Source organism: Carcharhinus amblyrhynchos, chromosome 8, assembly GCF_965287045.1.
Source record: "Carcharhinus amblyrhynchos chromosome 8, sCarAmb.v2.hapA, whole genome shotgun sequence".
Classification (NCBI taxonomy): Eukaryota; Metazoa; Chordata; class Chondrichthyes; order Carcharhiniformes; family Carcharhinidae; genus Carcharhinus; species Carcharhinus amblyrhynchos.
The window spans coordinates 70089752-70103932 of record NC_137331.1 but is presented as its reverse complement, the minus strand read 5'-3'; the positions used below and the strand labels follow the sequence as shown (position 1 = coordinate 70103932).

Below are 14181 nucleotides of genomic sequence, written 5' to 3'. Positions count from 1 at the left end.
TATAAAACCTTCCCCTCTGAGATTTATTGGCTTAGAGCTTTTTAAGCCTATCTAGACAATCATATAAAACCATTCAGACTAGTTGTAAAATCTCCCATATAGATCTGAGGAGACTAGTTTCTTCTCCAGTGAATACTTCTCAGAGGTAACTGGGAATCAATTATTTGATGTTCCATAATTTTTGAAATAATTTCCTACAGCTGTGTTTATGACTATTCCCATTGTTTACCCCTGACTGGATTTTCCAAATTGCCAGAAATTCTTATATGCCAGAAAGTGGCTTCCCCAATGTCTTGCGAACTGTGACATTTAGGATCATGCTCACTTTGTCTTCAACTGCTAGACATTAGGCCATTTTGATGAGTAGCACGCTCTTTAAAATTATTGTAGCTGTCCTCGGCTAAGGCTTGCTGTCAGTTTAATGCTAGTGTAAATTATACACCAAAGAATAAAATGATTCAAAACTTCATTAAATGTGCTCTAATAATGAACAACATTGTTTTTTAACTTCGTATCACTTGCGGAAGTGAATTAGAATACTTATAGTGAGTGGGTAGCACAATAGTTACATCACTGAACTAGTAATAGAGGGGCTTGAACCAATGATCAAGAGATATGATTTGAATCCCAGTGACGCAGAGCTGGGCAGTTTATATGCGATTGAGTGAATAAATCTGGAATTAAAAGTATCTGCGCTGGTAACCATAAAATCACCAGATTGTTAGAAAAATCCATGGGGCTGGGCTGATGTAATCTGCTGTTCTTATATGCAGCCTGGCCCTGTGAGACTCCAGACTCCATTAACTGCCTCTGAAATGTCCTATCAAGTGACTCAGGTCTATCCAACGCCTATGAATTAAGAATAATATCACACAGATCACCTTGTATTAACCAGCACTGAGCAATGACAAACATTCACCTAATATAAGTAAATAATTCAAAGTCCCCTCAGTAATATCTGTGGAATCATAGAATCCTTATAGTGCAGAAGGAGGCTATTTGGCCCATCGAGTCTCCACTTACCACAATCCCATCCAGGTCCTATTCCTGCAACCCCACATATTTACCCAGCCAATCTTCTTGACACTTGGGTCAATTTTAGTGTGGCCATTCAACCTATTATTTAATTCAAAATCCCTTTAGTAAAATCTATGGAGAGCTGTCCCACCCAAATTCATACTCTTAGAATCATACCTTTCAGCCATTATCAAAGACTCTTCTACCAGAAGCCCTGGATTTGTCCTTTTTCACCTGTAGGACAGACCCACAAGAGAAGGGGATTCAATGGTACAAAATGAAAGAATGAGTAGCCCCCTCAACATTGATGATAAATCTCATGGCATCAGGTCACTCATAAGTAAAGAAACTAACTTCTGATTTAACACCTACCGCCCTCCCTCAGTGGATAAATCAGTACACCTCCATGTTGATCACCACGTGGAAGAAGCAGTGGGAGTGACAAGGCAGAGAAGATACTCTGGCTGGGGGATTTCAATGTTCATCACCAAGAGTGGCTAGGTAGGGCCACTACTAACCCAGCTGGCTACATTTTGGGTCAATAGCTATCAGACAGAGCTGGTGCAGGTGGTGTGAAAGCCAACATGAGGCAAAGAATTTACTTAACCTTGACTTCACCAATCTATCTGTTGCAGATGTATCAATTCATTATAGTATTGAAGAACATCATTCAATATATCAGGAAGACCTGGGGTAGAATGTTATGTTCTGCTGTTGGTGGGTTTGTTGGTCAGTGGAACTGTAAAATGGGATTCCCTCAGAGCTCTTACCAGCCAGGATCTCTTTGCAATTTTACACTATAATGAACAAAGTCATGGCCCACCTAACCTTGCTGCAATTCACTAGATAAGAGCCATTTCCTGTCCAGCCTCAATTTTCAGGAGTTCTGAAGAATTGGGCAAAGCACGAAAATTAATCAGGATCTGGTCTCGCACGAGAAGAACATAAGAACATAAGAAATAGGAGCAGGAGTAGGCCATCTAGCCCTTCGAGCCTGCCCCGCCATTCAATAAGATCATGGCTGATCTGTCGCGGCTCAGTTCCACATTCCCGCCCTCTCCCCATAACCCTTAATCCCCTCTCTTATCAAAAACCCATCAACCCGCGTCTTAAAAATATTTAGCGAGGCAGCCTCCACCACTTCAACGGGCAGAGAATTCCAGAGATTCACCACCCTTTGAGTGAAGAAGTTCCTCCTCAACTCCGTTCTAAACTGCCCCCCCTTTATCTTGAGGCTGTGCCCCCTAGTCCTACTGTCTTTTTTGAGCGGGAAGAGTCTCTCCACCTCTATCCTATCCATCCCATTCATCATCTTATATGTCTCAATGAGATCTCCCCTCATTCTTCTAAACTCTAACAAGTACAAGCCTAGTTTATTCAGCCTCTCCTCATAGCTCAACCCCCTCAACTCCGGTATCAGCCTAGTAAACCTCCTCTGCACTCCCTCCAAGGCCAAAATATCTTTGCGCAGGTGCGGCGCCCAAAACTGCACACAGTACTCCAGCTGTGGCCTCACCAATGCCCTATACAGCTGCAGCAAGACCTCCCTACTTTTATATTCAATCCCCCTCGCTATGAAGGCCAGCATCCCATTCGCCTTCCTGACCACCTGCTGCACCTGCAAGCTGGGTTTTTGCGACTCATGCACAAGGACCCCGAGGTCCCTCTGCACTGCCGCCTGCTGCAGTTTTTCGCCCCGTAAGTAATAGTCCTTCCTACCATTATTCCTGCCAAAGTGGACCACCTCGCACTTGCCAACATTAAATTCCATTTGCCATTTCCTGGCCCATTCGCCCAGCCTATCTACATCCTTCTGCAGACTCTCCACACCCTCCGCACAATTTGCCGTTCCCCCAATCTTGGTGTCGTCAGCAAATTTCGACACCCTACACTCGGTTCCCTCCTCCAGATCATCTATATAAATGGTAAAAAGCTGAGGCCCCAGCACCGACCCCTGGGGCACTCCACTAGTCACCATCCGCCAATCCGAATAGCACCCGTTGACCCCCACTCTCTGCCTCCTATTTGACAACCAATCCTCTATCCGCGCTAACACCCTACCCCCAATGGGACTCTTCCATCAGCAACCCTCCTTTAACCTTACTGGTAGGAGACTTCTTGATTCCCTTTAATGTTCGTTAGTCTTTCTTCATGCTCTCTTTCCTCCTTTTGTTTGCTTTTTCAGTTCCCTTCTGAATTTTCTATATTCAGCCTGGTTCTTGATCGTATTATCCATGTAACACCCATCACGAGCTAACTTTTCCTTTTTCATGTTAATCTCTATTTTTTTTCTATATCGCTCTCATTTGGGACATCTGGATTTGTCTTCATGGGAATATACCTTGATTGTGCCTGAAATATCTCCTTTTAAACACCTCCTGTTGTTTTACCTGCCAATCTTAACTCCAATTTATCTGGTTCAGATTCACTAAACACTTTGAATTTTGCGTTCCCTCAGTTAATGATGCTTACTCTGGATTCTTCCCTAGCCTTTTCTGGAGGCAACCTAAACCTTATGATCCAACAGTCATTGTCCCCAAAATATCTGACCAATTACGTGGCGAAAAACTGCAGCAGGCGACGGTGCAGAGGGACCTCGGGGTCCTTGTGCATGAGTCGCAAAAACCCAGCTTGCAGGTGCAGCAGGTGGTCAGGAAGGCGAATGGGATGCTGGCCTTCATAGCGAGGGGGATTGAATATAAAAGTAGGGAGGTCTTGCTGCAGCTGTATAGGGCATTGGTGAGGCCGCAGCTGGAGTACTGTGTGCAGTTTTGGGCGCCGCACCTGCGCAAGGATATTTTGGCCCTGGAGGGAGTGCAGAGGAGGTTTACTAGGCTGATACCGGAGTTGAGGGGATTGAGCTATGAGGAGAGGCTGAATAAACTAGGCTTGTACTCGTTAGAGTTTAGAAGAATGAGGGGAGATCTCATTGAGACGTATAAGATGATGAATGGGATGGATAGGATAGAGGTGGAGAGACTCTTCCCGCTCAAAAAAGACAGTAGGACTAGGGGGCACAGCCTCAAGATGAAGGGGAGGCGGTTTAGAACGGAGTTGAGGAGGAACTTCTTCACTCAAAGGGTGGTGAATCTCTGGAATTCTCTGCCCGTTGAAGTGGTGGAGGCTGCCTCGCTAAATATTTTTAAGAAGCGGGTTGATGGGTTCTTGATAAGAGAGGGGATTAAGGGTTATGGGGAGAGGGCGGGAAAGTGGAACTGAGCCACAACAGGTCAGCCATGATCTTATTGAATGGCGGGGCAGGCTCGAAGGGCTAGATGGCCTACTCCTGCTCCTATTTCTTATGTTCTTATGTTCTTATATTGGATACACCTACTCCATTCCCTAGAAGTCTAATTGTGCCTCCTTTCTCATTGGGCTGGAAGCATATTGCTGTAGAAAATTTCCCTGAACAAATGATAGGAACCCTTGTTCCTCTTTGTGTTATGCACAACTGCTATCCCAGTCGATATTTGGATATATAGAGGACCACAGTATAACCACTCTTTGGTTCTTGCACTTCACTTCAAATTCCTTGCAAATATTTTCCTCCATGTCTTTTTTCCCAGTTGGTACAACAGAGAAGGAGGTGCTGGAAGTCTTAAAGTGCATCAAGGTGGCTAAGTCTCCAGGACCTGATGAAATGTATCCCAGGACACTGTGGGCGACTAGAAAGGAAATTGAGTCCCCTATCAAAGATATTTGTATCATCAAAGTCATAGGTGGGATGCCTGAAGATTGGAGGATGGCAAATGTTGTGGCTTTATTTAAAAAGGACTGCAGGGAAAAGCCTGGGAACTACAGGCCAGTGAGTCTCACATCTGTGGTGGGTAAGTCGTTGGAAGGTATTTTGAGAGATAGGATCTACAGGCATTTAGAAATGCAAGGATTGATTAGGGACAGTCAGCATGGCTTTGTGAGTGGAAAATCATGTCTCACAAATTTGATTAAGTTTTTTGAAGGGGTAACCAAGAAGGTAGATGAGGGTAGTGCAGTTGATGTTTTCTACATTGACTTTAACAAGGACTTTGACAAGGTACCACATGGTAGCTTGTTGCATAAGGTTAAATCTCACGGATCCAAGGTAAGGTAGCTAAATGGATACAAAACTGGCTTGATGATAGAAGCCAGCGGGTGGTTATAAAGTGTTGTTTTTCAAACAGGAACCTGTGACCAGCGGTGTGCCTCAGGGATCGGTGCTGGTCCACTGTTATTTGTCATTTATACTAATGATTTGGATGAGAATATAGGAGGCATGGTTAGTAAGTTTGCAGATGAAACCAAGATTGGTGGCATAGTGGACAGTGAAGAAGGTGATCTTGGATTGCAATGGGATCTTGATCAATTGGGCCAGTGGGCTGACGAATGGCAGATGCATTTTAACTTAGATAAATGCGAGGTGATGTATTTTGGTAGATTGAACCAGGGCAGGACTTACTCTAATGGTAGGGCCTTGGGGAGAGTTACAGAACAAAGAGATCTAGGGGTACAGATTCATAGCTCCTTGAAAGTGGAGTTAAAGCTGGACAGTATGGTGAAGAAGGCATTTGGCATGCTTGGTTTCATTAGTTGGAGTGTTGAATGCAGGAGTTTGGATGTCTTGTTGAAGTTGTAGAAGACATTGGTACGCCCATACTTGGAATACTGTGTACAATTCTGGTCAACCTATTACAGAAAGGATATTATTAAACTAGAAAGAGTGCAGAAAAGACTCACTAGGATGCTACCGGGCTTGATGGTTTGAGTTATAAGGGGAGGCTGGATAGACTGGGACTTTTTTCTCTGGAGCATAGGAGGCTGAGGGGTGATTTATAGCAGTCTATGAAATAATGAGCGGCACAAATCAGCTAGATCATCAATATCTTTTCCCCAAAGTCGGAGACTCTGAAACTAGAGTGTGAATTAAGGTGAGAGGGAAGAGATACAAAAGGGTCAAGAGGGGCAATTTTTTCACACAAGGTGGTGAGTACCTGGAACAAAGTACCAGAGGTAGTAGTAGAGGTGGGTGCAATTTTGTCTTTTAAAAAGCATTTAGACAGTTACATGGGTAAGGTTGGTTTGGAGGGATATGGGCCAAATGCAGGCAACTGGAATTAGCTTGGGGGTTTCAAAAAAAAAGGGTGGTATGGACAAGTTGGCTGAAGGGCCTATTTTCATGATGTAAACCTCTATGATTCTACGGTGGCTTATAGGCTACACCAAGCAATGTATTTGCATACTTTTTATTACTTAGCTCTAGCCAAATAGATTCTATTCCTGACCCCTCTGGGTCTCATTGGATGACTGGCATAATGAGTGGCATAATGCCCTACTCCTGCTCAGCTGGGATTCTGCCAGATCCACTCTGTGCCAAACCTCATTACAACTTTGGCTCAAACATGGACAAAACATGAATGCCAGAGGTGTGATATGAATGACAGTCTTCGTAAACAAAGCAGCACTGGACCAAGTGTGGCATTAAGGAGCTCTGGTAAAATTGATGTCAGTGGAAAAAGGGAAAACTCTCTCTTGAGTGGGTCATATGTATCACGTGTAATTACTGGAGACCAATCTCTTTGCACTAGAACATCGTTGCAGGAATGTTCTTGGCCCAACCATCTTCAGCAGTTTGTTCCCTGATGACTGCATCATGTCCGGTTCCGCTTACAACTTCTTGGATAATGAAGCTGTTATTGTTATATGCACCTTTATCTAGACAGCATTTCGAATTGGGCTGATAATTCGGAAAGCAATGTTTCTCCCACACAAGTGTAAGGCAATAGCTATCTCCAACAGGAGAGAATCACACCTCGCTTTGACATTCAATTGCATTCCCATCAAAATCCAAGGAGGTCACTGTTGATCAGAAATGGAACTGGCGCAGCCTTGAAAAACAGATCAGATTTTGGGTAGTTTTTCTATCGGCAACTTATCTTTTGACTCCCGATCCAGGACAAAAGAGTCGGTTGAAATATGAAGCAGCCACATTTACTCCCTTCACCACTAATGCACAACAATAGGTATTTTCTACAATACCCATTGTATCTAGTCAAAGATTTTGTTGACAGCACTTTCCAAAGCCATGACCTCTACTGTCTAGGAGGACAAGGGCAAAGAATGTTTGGGAACAGCACCATCCACACGTTCCCCTCCAAGCCACATACCATTCTGACTTAGAAATATATCACTGGAAAGACAGCTCATCATTTCCAAATGCAATTAGGAAAAGGTAAAAAAATGTAAGTGTCATGCATATCCACAAACGATTAGAAAAAACTTAAGACTGATTATTCCTGCCTTTCTTCATTTCTTATTAAAAATAACTTGTGAATTAAAAGTGGGAGCTTGGAGACAGACAACATTAATAGGCTACTTTGGTTTAAAAATAAACCAAGAGTGAAAGTTAGTGAGGAAAACAGCTGACTACTGTTTCTTAGGGCTATGCTAACCTCAACAATAAGGAAGATCTACACCAGCTGCTTAGTTAACTCAGACTAAATACTTTTTCTGGGACTTGAATAAGATTTAATTTAATTAAGATTTCAAAATATTATCCAGAGCACAGGGCAAGGCCACTGATAAGCTTATAATTCCCACTCAGAAAATGTACAGTGCAATTTATACTCTTATCACCTAAAATACCTTGGAGAAATTTATTTATTTCTCACAACTATAAACTCCCTTCATGTGCATTGCATCCTGTTGTGATGCTTTACATGAAAACTTGTACCTTTGGTTTGTGTATTTTCTTATTGCGAACCTTCTTTTAGTCTGCCTATTGAATGGTGGAGATAGCATTGACGTTAGCTGTCACATTTTGACATACTTTATGCTCACTTTGTGCGCTCACTCCTTGTGCTCCATTCACACTTGTGCCAGAAGCACAGCAATGAAAAACTTTGGACATAAATGGATTAGACTCCTTTAGGACGGTCTCTGATCTGCAGCTGTTTTTTTCCTTCCATTACCTTCCTTTGCATTCATGGAAAGAAAAAACAGTAGTGCAAATCAATACATTTCACTTCTGTAATAACTCGCAGCAGTTAACTAACTAAATAATTTATTGATGAGAAGAACTATATGCAATAATAGGTTCAACAGCATAACTATATACGTCTACTTCTAACAACGCCTTGGCTGCAATTGAAGCCTTCCAGCTCCAGGAATGCTCGTCTTTGCTCCTGATTGGCCCAGGTTTGTGTGCGCGCAGGGCTCAGCCGGCCATCAAAATCTGGCCATGAAGCTGGAGACAGTCTCTCCTAAATCTCTCTCTCCAGAGTGGAATGTTTACCTTTGCATGATAACAGAAGGTTGAGGGTCATAGAGATCCTTAACTAAATTGACTAACTGGTCAAAGGTTTTTGTGTCAGGAGTTTTGGGTGATGTCAAACTCCTCAAGATTGTAAGTTTGTGGGATGCAGACTGAGAAGTATCACCTTCTGTTTTACCTTGGCTGCTATTACCTTTGCTACAAAAATAGTACTGCAACCTCTCAAAGTACTGTCCCCAACTCTTGATCTCAGGGTCAAAAGGCTCTGTCTTCCCAAATAGTGGCACCTTAAGACAGAGTCCTTTTCTTTTGTACTTCAACTTTCAGTGATCACTTTCCTCCCCCTCTAACTTTACACTGCGAGCTTTCAATGACTGATCTGTTCTTTTCTTGTTGTCAGTGTAATAATTCAAGGTGACTCAATATGGCAGACAATAAAGGATTTATTGATGAGAAGAACTATACACAATGAAGGATCAGGGTTGGTGTTCCTAACTCTACCCCTTTGTTACACAGAGGCCAGAATTTTACCACTTTTTGTCTGAGTGCTGGGTGGGCGTGTAACTGGGTGTGTTTCAGATCCATTTTTGGGCTCATTTTAGGCCCCCATACACACTCTGGCTACAAAATTTTGAGCAAGTCAAATGTTCGCTGTAGAAGCCGGTGGGTAGGACTTAAAGTACCTGAAAGCAGAGGTCTGACAGACAAAGAGAGAGCTGTCAGGCCCCTGCTACTGCAGGTAGCCTGAAGCGTCTTCCTTCTCTGCGGCCCAAGATGCGGCCCCCTGTACACTGTTGCCCAGACCAATCCCAGGCCCCCCTCCCCCACCAATCATGGACCTGCTGCCCTCCTCCAATGATAGCGGACGCACTACCCTCCCCCCACTGGTCGCTGCAGAGTAGCAGTGCCCTCTCTCCCTATTAGTCTGGCTGCCCACTGGCCAATTGGCATGCCCCACTGTCCCCTGCCCCATTGGCTCCACTCCCTGTCACTGGCCAGTGGACATTGCTCAGGTGCCAGATTGGCATTGCCCAGGTGTCAGGGTGGCACTGCCAGTCTGACACTGTCCAAGGGCACACCTCCTTGCCGTCGGCCTCCTTGGGGGTGGGGGTGGGGGTGTTGTTGGAGATTGAGCACTGGCCTTGGTAAGCACATTGAAAAGGAGATTTGCATCTGTTTATATAAATTAGGAATTTACCAGGAATGGGTGAGAGGCTGACTGTGCCAGAAATCCTGCACTCATAAAATGGCGCCAGTCATGGAAACTAGCTGCAATTGCACCATTCGCTATATGCCCCACTTTACGACCACATTGTGCCGGAAAGTGGGGGGGGGGGGCACAGTCATAAAATACTGCCCAGAGACTTGGTCTGCTCAGCAGGAGATGGCACAAGCCTTCCAGAGAAACTAGCTGTGAGGAGGCGTGACCTTGGTGCAAACTGTTGGTCAGCCTGGAGTACTTCTGTGATGTTTGTAGGCTGGTGGTTAAACAGCAGACTGAGTTGTGAGTCTAAAATGTAATAATTAAACTTTCCTAAATGCCAGAAGTTTAAGACATGTGATATTACCCATTAATAAGTTTGTTGCAAGCTAATGAGCCATTTCCATGCCTCAGGTTAAAATCTGTGCTTCACCTTAGGAGATAGATTGTGCCTTTCTGTGCCTCTGTAGTTATAACAAGTTTCAATGGCTCTTGTTTTGTTATTGGACCAGGCGGATGAAGTAACCAACCTGAGTCTGTGGGATCTGCATTGCTGCATAGGCAGCTATTGTCAATGGGACATGTATCACAGATGAGGGCTGTGGTGGATGGGCAGAAAAGCAGTAGAAGATGAGATAGCCAAGTTGTTCTTGGAACCTTCATCCTCCTCATTACTCTGAGTTGGCTTTCATGTCTGTTAATCGGGGCTGACTGCTGGGGTGCACCAGCTGGGGAGGGGAGTAGAGTTGTCTGTGGGGAATGATGGGGATGAAGAGGGAATGATCAAGAGCTTCAAATTTCTAAGTGTCCAGATCGCTAACTGTCCTGGTCTCTCCATGCCAGTGCTATAGTTAAGAAAGCCCACCAATGCTTCTACTTTCTCGGGGGAACTAAGGAAATTTGGCAGGCCCGCTACAACTCGCATCAGCTTTTACAGATGCACCATAGAAACCATTCCTTCTGATTGTACCACAGTTTGGTATGGCTCCTACTCTGCCCAAGACTATAACATATTACAAAGAGTCTTGAATGAATCCCAGTCCATCACGCAAACTAGTCTCCCATCCATTGACATTGTCTACATTTCCCGTTGCCTTGGAAAAGCAGCCAGCATAATTAAGGACCCCATGCACCGGGACATATTCTCTTCCACCCTCTTCTGTCAAGAAAAAGATACAAAAGTCTGAGGTCATGTACCAACTGATTCAAGAATAGCTTCTTCCTAGGTGCCATCAAACTTTGAATGGACCTACCTTAAGCTGATCTTTTCCTACCCCCTAGTTGTGACTGTAGCACTACATTCTGCGCCCTCTCCTTTTCTTCTCTATGTACAGTATGCTTTGTATAGTGCGCAAGAAACAATACTTTTCACTCTATACTAATAATGTGACAATAATAAATCATGTTGAAGGAGGAGGGTGGCAGCAGTGGAGATGCATTAAGAGGTGATGATCAAGTGTGACAAGGAATTGTGTGAGACATAAAAGGATCTAATTAGAGTCAACTTTTGACATTTTGAGAGCGTACACAGACCCAAACATTGCCTTTAACCACTTTTGTGAAAGCTTCATCATGAACAGCGTAACATTCTCCATCAGCACCATGTTTGAAAGTGTCTCTAACACTGCCTTTGGCACCTGTTATGGATAATTTTTCATCACCGCTATTCAGCTGCGCTGGCACCCTGGCTATTTCCATTACCATCTCCTCAAAGCTGTAAATCATCGTAGCCTTGCAGACCCAGGCCAAGCCATCACTAAGGCGTTGTGAACACCCTTTCCCTATAAATACATCATAACAGTGATGTAAGTCCATTCTACTGTGCTATCAGGGACATGCTCTTCATTGTGGCGATGGGTCACAGTGGGAATGTTAACTGCTTGAACCTATATGAGTGGACATACACTCATCTATGCTATGGGAAAAATCCATGCCAAGGCTGCCATAACAGGTGCAGCATTCAGATATCATCTATCGCAGAGACTTCTGAATGCTTCAGCCAGTCAACTCACATTGCCAGAGTGCAGAAGTTTAGCAGGCCGATTTCCCCTATCTGCCCTAGAGGGAAGATTGTGGCATTCAGGGGTCTTTCTATTGAGGCGGGTTGCAGCATGTGAGGATATTTCTTGCCTTGAGCTATCACCTCAGTAATGAAAATCAGTGCTCAAGTCTGATCAGAATAGAACTAGTGGGGAAGAAAATATGACAAGATAATTTGTGCTATTGAAGTGATGGGACATGGACAATACCTCTGGTAGTGATGAATGGCCCTTGAATACCTGATTACCAGATGAGCAAGTAAAGTGCAGATAATCATGATGAAGAAATTTTTCAGGATGGCAGGAAAAATTACAAGTAGCCTGTGAGTTTTCTAGGATGAGATAGAAGGTGGGCGACTTGGCATATGGTTAAGCATTTCAGCTACGCTTATCAAACAAGGACTTCACTTGCCTATAACATTTTCCTGCAAGATACTGGACTTGGAGATTTGTCCAGACTAAGCAAGGAAATATTTGGTCTTTTGGGAAAAAAAATTGGAAATATGCTCATAGATTCTCCAAGCATTAGGGGAATGCAGAATATTTTCTGTCTCTCAAAAAACCCCAAGGAGTGTCAGCAAATTGATCACAGCTAGTCAAGACAGGGCCTGATGGCAGCGTTTGGTGGGATGGCTCATTTCGAAAATTCTAGCAGCTATTCACACTTAAGTTTATTTGGAAAGTCCAGTTTTTACTGACTCATATTTAAAAATCATAGAACAATGACATTATTGTCCATCCTTATTCTAGTTCTGTTCCCCCAAATGATTTTGGTTCATACAGGTCCCATTCTGTTCAAAGAAAGGCAGTAGTAATTTAGATCTTTATAAAACAAGCCAATCACATAACAATGGTGCAAAAGCAATATACTTAATACCATTAAAATTTGTACCACAGTGCCACTTACAGACAGGCATAATGGAAATGAAAAATAGAGGTTTCTGGCAGTCACCCACCATTTATACCAAGGAGACAATTTCAATGCAAAAGCAAAAATCATAATGGCATATACAAAAGAATGAAAAGGAAAATGGATAATGAATAACAATTGAAAGAAGAACTGCAATATTTTTAGGTGTATGTATCTTTAAAACTAATATCAGTGACTTTATTATACTATACACCAACACTGGGATTTTGCTTAAGAAATCTCAAAATCAGCCACTGTAGCTTTGGTGGAAAATTGATAGAAACCAAAGGGCACAATCCATTTCTCTGATCTGAGCTCAATCCCACCAACACCCCCACAGTTCAGCCCCAAAGAGACCCATTTACGACTATTTGGAGATGCATATCACTCATCTGATACAACACACTGGCCTCCAGTCCTGGACCATTCTTGTGTGGACCAGACATTTCCCAGACTCCCTGCCTGGAACTACTTGGTAAGAGTTTCACCATGAACTGCTTCCTTTTGTGTGGATTTGGACAGACTGGGTCTGATTTTTACCATTGCGTTGAGCCCGTTTTCAGGTGCAAAAACTTGGTAAAGTCAGGTGTAAGGCAAGTAGCATGATCTACGCCCACCTCCTACTTAAGATCGGTGTGTGTGTGTGTGCGGCGGGGGAGGCATGAATGGGGGTCTGCTGCCATGCTGCCTCTGGTCAACTGGGGGGAAGGGCGGTTTGCTACTATTTTGCCAGAGTGGTGGGGAGGGGGGAATGGGGGCTTCCATTGCTACTCTGCCTGGGATGGGGGGGTGGGCCCACGATTTGTCTGGATAGCTGAGGGGGTGGAGGGATGAGCGGGTCAGTAAAGTTGGGGGGGGGGTGGGGTGGGGCAATGTTTGTGGGGGCCAGGGAGAGGCATTATCCAGCCCAGGCGGGATGTGGCAGGGGAGCATCATTCTATCATATCTTTTCTGTGTATGTGCAGCTGAAGGCGCCAATAGGAGCTGCAGGGTTTCAGGCATGTTAAACCCCGCTCACAGGCTTGTGCAGCACAGTTCGGAATCGCTGATATTTTTTCAGGCAGCGTGTGTACGTGGGCGCCTCAGAACAGGTCTAAAAGTTGGGTCTGAAACACTCCCAGTTTCAAGTCCACCCAGCACTTCGAATCAAAATGGTAAAATAGGGCTAGCTGAATGCATGGTAGATGCATTATTATGTTAATGAATGTCAGGTTATCCACTTTGACAGCAAAAATAAGAAGATGGATTATTACTTGAATGGGCATAAATTGAGAAAGGTGGATACTCAATGAGAGTTTGGTGTCCTCATGCATCAGTTGCTGAAAGTAAGTGCACAGTTACAGCAGGCAGTAAAGAGGCAAATGGTACTTTGGACTTCATAGTGAGAGGATTTGAGTATACAGATAGGGATGTTTTGCTGCAATTGTGTAGGGCATTGGTGAGGGCACTGCTGGAGTATTATGTGCAGTTTTTATGTCCTTACGTGAGGAAGGATGTCCTTGCCATAGAGGCAATACAGTGAATGTTTCCCAGGTTGATTTCTGTGGATGGCAAGTCTGTCATATGAGGAGAGACAAAGTCAGTTAAACTTGTTCACATGCGTTTAGAAGAATGAAGGGGATCTCATGGAAATGTATAACATTCTAACAGGGTTAGACAAGGTAGATTTAGAAAAAATCATTCTGATGGTCGGGGAGTCCAGAACTAGGAGAAATTTCTTCACCCAGAGGGTGGGGAATATGGGAATTCACTACACAGAATGTAGTTG

The 14181-nt window shown here is 43.9% G+C and overlaps 1 protein-coding gene across 4 annotated transcripts in view; it reads left to right on the top strand.

Moving 5' to 3' along the window:
• The window catches only part of sntg1 (syntrophin, gamma 1), a 418937-nt gene that overhangs the window by 153022 nt on the left and 251734 nt on the right, over nucleotides 1-14181 (top strand). The gene's annotated exons all lie outside the window — the stretch shown is intronic.